At 38.5% G+C, this 7395-nt stretch overlaps 1 long non-coding RNA gene across 1 annotated transcript; it reads right to left on the reverse strand.

Moving 5' to 3' along the window:
• Positions 1-5580: 5580 nt before the first annotated feature.
• LOC130183841 (uncharacterized) lies at positions 5581-6927 on the reverse strand. Its single transcript, XR_008829884.1, has 3 exons — positions 6513-6927; positions 5797-5866; positions 5581-5703 (listed from the first exon to the last, which is right to left on the reverse strand). It is a non-coding gene; the product is annotated as an uncharacterized LOC130183841 (long non-coding RNA).
• Between the last annotated feature and the right edge of the window lie 468 nt (positions 6928-7395).

Here is a 7395-nt window from a genome sequence, read left to right on the forward strand (position 1 = left end):
CCATGGCGGCCATTCGGAAGGGAGCGACTCAGAAGGCTGGGGCTGACATATGTTACTCAGCGTGACGAGCCGAGTCCGTAGACACCAAACTTGTGGACTTTGGACAAACTTTTCCGTTGCGACATTCACACTAGTCTTAATGGTGTGGCACCTCAGCATATGAGAGATGACCCTTCGGAAGGGAGCGACTCAGAAGGCTGGGGCTGACATATGTTACTCAGCGTGACGAGCCGAGTCCGTAGACACCAAACTTGTGGACTTTGGACAAACTTTTCCGTTGCGACATTCACACTAGTCTTAATGGTGTGGCACCTCAGCATATGAGAGATGACCCTTCGGAAGGGAGCGACTCAGAAGGCTGGGGCTGACATATGTTACTCAGCTTGACGAGCCGAGTCCGTAGACACCCAATTTGTGGACTTTTGACAAAATTTTTCGTCGCAGCAAGCGGGCCTCGGAGACGTTTAACGAGGCATCCCTTCCGACGGGAGCGACTTCGAAGCTGGGGCTGACATATGTTACTCAGCGTGACGAGCGAGTCCGTAGACACCAAACTTGTGGACTTTTGACAAAATTTTTCGTCCCAGCAAGCGGGCCTCGGAGACGTTTAACGAGGCATCCCTTCCGAAGGGAGCGACTTAGAAGCCTGGGGCTGACATATGTTACTCAGCGTGACGTGACGATTCCGTAGATACCAAATTTGTGGACTTTCGAGAAAATTTTTCGGAAATTATTAAAACACAGAATTTAACCGTGTCTCCCGGCAGCATATGAGAGACCTCCCATGGCGGCCATTCGGAAGGGAGCGACTCAGAAGGCTGGGGCTGACATATGTTACTCAGCGTGACGAGCCGAGTCCGTAGACACCAAACTTGTGGACTTTGGACAAACTTTTCCGTTGCGACATTCACACTAGTCTTAATGGTGTGGCACTCAGCATATGAGAGATGACCTTCGGAAGGGAGCGACTCAGAAGGCTGGGGCTGACATATGTTACTCAGCGTGACGAGCCGAGTCCGTAGACACCAAACTTGTGGACTTTGGACAAACTTTTCCGTTGCGACATTCACACTAGTCTTAATGGTGTGGCACCTCAGCATATGAGAGATGACCTTCGGAAGGGAGCGACTCAGAAGGCTGGGGCTGACATATGTTACTCAGCGTGACGAGCCGAGTCCGTAGACACCAAACTTGTGGACTTTGGACAAACTTTTCCGTTGCGACATTCACACTAGTCTTAATGGTGTGGCACCTCAGCATATGAGAGATGACCCTTCGGAAGGAGCGACTCAGAAGGCTGGGGCTGACATATGTTACTCAGCTTGACGAGCCGAGTCCGTAGACACCCAATTTGTGGACTTTTGACAAAATTTTTCGTCGCAGCAAGCGGGCCTCGGACACGTTTAACGAGGCATCCCTTCCGACGGGAGCGACTTAGAAGCCTGGGGCTGACATATGTTACTCAGCGTGACGAGCCGAGTCCGTAGATACCAAATTTGTGGACTTTCGAGAAAATTTTTCGGAAATTATTAAAACACAGAATTTAACCGTGTCTCCCGGCAGCATATGAGAGACCTCCCATGGCGGCCATTCGGAAGGGAGCGACTCAGAAGGCTGGGGCTGACATATGTTACTCAGCGTGACGAGCCGAGTCCGTAGACACCAAACTTGTGGACTTTGGACAAACTTTTCCGTTGCGACATTCACACTAGTCTTAATGGTGTGGCACCTCAGCATATGAGAGACCGCCCATGGCGGCCCTTCGGAAGGGAGCGACTCAGAAGCCTGGGGCTGACATATGTTACTCAGCGTGACGAGCCGAGTCCGTAGATACCAAATTTGTGGACTTTCGAGAAAATTTTTCGCAAATTATTAAAACACAGAATTTAACCGTGTCCCCCGGCAGCATATGAGAGACCGCCCTTGGCGCACTGTTAAAGTCTGTGTTGTAACCTCGAAACATAAAAGTTCGTGGAAAGTCAAAAAGTTTGGTATATACGGACTCGGCTCGTCACGCTGAGTAACATATGTCAGCAAGACCCTTCTGTGTAGCTCCCTTCCAAAAGGCCGCCATGGGTAGTCTATCATATGCTGCCTTGGTTCACCATTAAATTCTGTGTTGTAATCTCAAAAAAAAAAGTTTGTCGAAAGTCCACAAGTTTGGTATCTACGTTCTTGTCTCGTCACGCTGAGTAACATATGTCAGCCCCAGCCTTCTGAGTCGCTATTTTCCGAAGCGCCGCCATGGGTAATCTCTCATATAATTTTTCGGCTTTTTTGCCTTTAATGGACAGTACAGTAGGGAGACAGCTGCAGCGAGGATTACAGCCTCTATATATGAGGCGCCTGTGTAATCCACTGTGCTTTGCGGTGCCACTACACTGAATTTGTGCCTTAGTATGCTATGACTTCATATGCCTTACTATGCTATGTCGTTACTCTGCCTTACTATACTTTTGCTTTTGATGCTTTACTTTAATATGACATTATTATGACTTTTTATGCCTTACTATACTATAATGTTTTATGCCTCACTATACTATATCGTTTTTATGACTTTTTATGCCCTACTATAATATGACTTCAAATGGCTTCCTATGGTTTGACTTTTTCATGACTTTTTATGCCTTACTGTACTATTTCGTTATTACTTTTTATGCCTTACTATACTATGTCTTTCCATGCCTTATTATACTATGACTTTTTTATGACTTTTTATACCTTACTATACTATGACTTTTTTATGACTTTTTATTCTCTTTTATAGTATGACTTTTTTATGTCTTACTAAAATATGACTTTTTTATGTCTTACTATACTATGACTTTTTATGCTTTCCTATACTATGACTTTTTTATGACTTTTTGTGACTTTTTATTCTTTACTATACTATGACTTTTTATGCCTTACTATACTATGTCGTTTTTTTGACATTTTATGCCTTACTAAAATATGACTTTTTTATGACGTTTTAAGCCTTAATATATTATGACTTTTTTATGACTTTTTATACCTTATTGTACTATGTCGTTTTTATTACTTTTTATGCCTTACTAAACTATGACTTTTTTATGACTTTTCATACCTTACTACTTTATGTATTTTTTATGCCTTGCTATACTATGACTTTTTTATGACTTTTTTATGACTTTTTTATGACTTTTTTATGTATTTTTTATGCCTTGCTATACTATGACTTTTTATGCTTTACTATACTATGACTTTTTATGTCTTGCTATACTATGTAGTTTTTTTTTTACTTTTTACGCCTTAGTATACTATGACGTTTTAAGCCTTACTATACTCTGACTTTTTTTTGACTTTTTATACCTTAATGTACTATGACTTTTTATATCTTACTGTACTATGTCATTTTTCTGACTTTTTATTCTTTATTATACTATGACTTTTTATGTCTTGCTATACTATGTAGTTTTTTTTTTACTTTTTACGCCTTAGTATACTATGACGTTTTAAGCCTTACTATACTCTGACTTTTTTTTGACTTTTTATACCTTAATGTACTATGACTTTTTATATCTTACTGTACTATGTCATTTTTCTGACTTTTTATTCTTTATTATACTATGACTTTTTATGGCTTACTATACTATGTCGTTTTTATTACTTTTTATGCCTTACTAAACTATGACTTTTTTATGACTTTTCATACCTTAGTACATTATGTATTTTTTATGCCTTGCTATACTATGACTTTTTTATGACTTTTTATTCTCTTTTATACTATGACTTTTTATGTCTTACTATACTATGACTTTTTATGCCTTACTATACTATGACTTTTTTATGACTTTTTATGTCTTACTATACTATGACTTTTTATGCCTTACTATACTATGTCATTTTTTTGACATTTTATGCCTTACTAAAATATAACTTTTTTATGACTTTTTATGCCTTACTATACTATGTAGTTTTTTTTTTACTTTTTATGCCTTACTATAATTTGACTTTTTATGACGTTTTAAGCCTTACTATACTATGTCGTTTTTTTGACATTTTATGCCTTACTAAAATATGACTTTTTCAGTGGCGGCTGCTGGTCTTATAAGGAGGGGAAGCTCATCTTTCGGCCTCCATCATAAAATGTGTCTGTTTATTTAAATGTAAATTCGCAGAGTGACAGAAGAGAGCCGCCAAACACAAAGCTACTTGTTTTTAACAAAGACAAAGTCGCTGAGGATCAGTAACGTCTCCAGATCAACTCCGAACAACGGAATGAAAAACTTGAAAACTGCCAGACATGTTGCATGCCAGACTGACCCATTGTAGGCACACAGTTATCCTTGAAGACTCTTCAGCCTCACATCAGAAGTACAGGTCTGTAGCCATCTTAAGTGCATCTACTTTTGATAAACCTAACAGTCATTTATCAGTCTTGGAATGCTGTGAAGGTAAATGAAGCTATGGTTACTTAGAACTTGTGAGAGTGTGTAGGCTAAGGTTTCTGTCATCATTAACATATTTGATTTTCTCTTTACTGTACCTCCAGACTCTACCTGGCTGCCACGTACTACAATGAAAATGCTGACCGACCACAAGCCCAAACAAAAGAAGGTGACCACTGTTCAAGGTCCAATTTCCAAAAGCCATGAAGGGAGAATGCAGAGCTAAACCAATTAAGACTGGGCTGACATTCTATAAGTGTTATATTATTTTATTTTTCAACCAAAAAATGTTTTCTACACATTGTATTAAATATTGCACATATAATGTTATGACAGTTCCATCAACAACAAAATACAGTAAAGAAAATATCAGGAGGTGGTTAGAAACAGACTTTCAGTCATTGTTTTGTAAAAAAAAAAGTGAAAAATGTAAAAAAAATCTTTTGTGTTTTATCAAACAGGGAATGTGGTGGACCTCATATTTGAAAAAGTCTTTGTTGACCTGGGACCATACACAGAAGCTGCTTTGGCCATCCCCATCCCAGAGGACCTCATTGCACAGTTCGAGCGGCCTGAGAAGGAGGAGGTCATATCCAGCTCTGTGTCCCGGTTCTATCATGGGCCAGTCTAAAACCCACATACCGGCCTGTGGCGTCAGGAAACTCTGCATGGATGCGTAGGACCGTGCAGGCTGGAATGACGACCCAGATTCTGCAACCAAGGAAGCCCCAGCACCAGATCACACAGCTCCTATAGGCTAGATACCTGTACTGACTAAAACAACTGGACAGGGCATTTAGTCTTGCAAACATATATCCATGTTGTGTCTCACAATTTTTTTTTATGGATCCAGTGAATCCTACAGTTTTTTTTATTATCAATGATTATAACTGCCTCATTTGATGTAAATAAATGCTTGATTGTTACTAAAGAAATGACTCCTCTGAATTCATATATTATATGCACACTATCTGCTGATAGAAGAACTTTACAAATCAAAGAGCAGCTAAACTAATTTATTTGAGGGTGTGTTACTCTATTTGTGGTGTGTTGTTACCATTGTAAAATTATGTGCACTGAAGTAAAACAAGACTGCCTAAAATCTTTTATTTAGATTGAAACTATGTTTTTACAAAGAAGCAAAACGTACTGGTGTATTCCTCTCAACCGTAAAGGACCATAGTCAGTGCGGTACATGTTGCAGGCAGAACACAATGAGGCAGAGCGGCTCCAACCCAGGACGGCCGACCATACATGATAAATCTTCCTTAATCTCCCATAGCCGTCTGGTAACCTACAGTGAATTGCAAATGGTAAATTCTATGGTTTATTAAATGTAATGTAATCAAAACAAATTAGTGATTAGTTTGTCCAGTGAGAATGCTACCTGTGGTATCTCCTAGCAGCAGATGTTCTCAGCTTCTGTGGGCATGGTTGCACAGTTTCCACAGGAGCACCTGTCCAAAATATAGAGAAAAATGGTAACATTCACCAAAATATAAAGCTTGTGAAATTCAAACACTGACAGACAGTGGAGCTAAGGTGGGTAAGAAGTAAGCTTGGCTACATATCAAGTGCATATAACATAGGTAATTTATAACATGTCACTTATTGCATATAATGTGGAGCTTGACAACAGTGTAGTGTAGAAAACTGCACAGTTCAGTCTTTGACTAAAGATTACTGTTGCTGTCAGACATGTTTATACTGATTTACAGCTTTCATTGTAATACACAAAATAAATTTACTACATAAAGGAAGATGTCATGATGAGCATCTCTGCTCAAAACATGGAGAAAAATGATTTACTTTGTCAGCACCTATTAAAATATCTGACTAGTACTGACATTGAACACCTGTAGCAGTCCAAATACAACAAACATTTTCAGACTGTAAAAGTATATCTAAGGAGGCATGACAGATAACTACATTACACAATTCACAATAGTGCTTATTTACCAAAAGAGCTCCTAGTAATGACGAGACAGTAACAGTTAGCATTAGCTACCTAGCTACATGTTAAATAAATGTTTGTAAATGTGTGCCAGCACACATTTACAAACTGAAAATGTAATGTCAAAATACACAAAATTGGTTACCAACCATTCAGAAAAGTCCTGCTGCAGTTGTAGAGTTTGAACTTCTTCAGCAGTCTCTCCCTCTGGGTCAGATTCTGGATAAAAGTCGTGTGGTTGAACCAAATCGCTACCGACGCCAGGTTGCCTGTCACAGTCACCGTAAACATTAGAGCATGGTTCCAGAAGCCTGTACGGCATCCCCTTCCGGAGAGGGGCGTGGTCAGGCACAGCTCATTTGCATTTAAAGCTACAGACACAGAAACAGCCTGTTCTGAACAGGGCTGAAAAAGAGGGGTTTACAGGCATGCTGAAATATAGGATCGGAGTGGATTTTTTAGCAAAAAGCTTCAAAGACATGCTTTGGGGACCTCTGAGACTTATTCAAACTTGTTGAAAAGGAGCATAATATGTCCCCTTTAATATACTATGACTTTTTATTACTTTTTATACCTTACTTTACTATGACTTTTTTATGACTTTTTATGCTTACTATACTATGACTTTTTTATGACTTTTTTATGACTTTTTATGCCTTACTATACTATGACTTTTTATGCCTTGCTATACTTTCTTTTCATGCCTTACTATACTATGAATTTTTTATGACTTTTTATTACTTACTAAAATATGGCTTTTTTATGAATTTTTATGCCTTACTATACTATGACTTTTTATGCCTTACTATACTATGTAGTTTTTTTTTAACTTTTGATGCCTTACTATAATATGACTTTTTTATGACTTTTTATACCTTAATATATTATGACTTTTTATACCTTAATATATTATGACTTTTTATACCTTAATATATTATGACTTTTTATGCGTTGCTATACTATGTCTTTTTTATGACGTTTTAAGCCTTACTATACTATGACTTTTTATGCCTTACTATAGTATGTCATTTT

This window comes from Seriola aureovittata, chromosome 16 (genome assembly GCF_021018895.1).
Source record: "Seriola aureovittata isolate HTS-2021-v1 ecotype China chromosome 16, ASM2101889v1, whole genome shotgun sequence".
NCBI lineage: Eukaryota > Metazoa > Chordata > Actinopteri > Carangiformes > Carangidae > Seriola > Seriola aureovittata.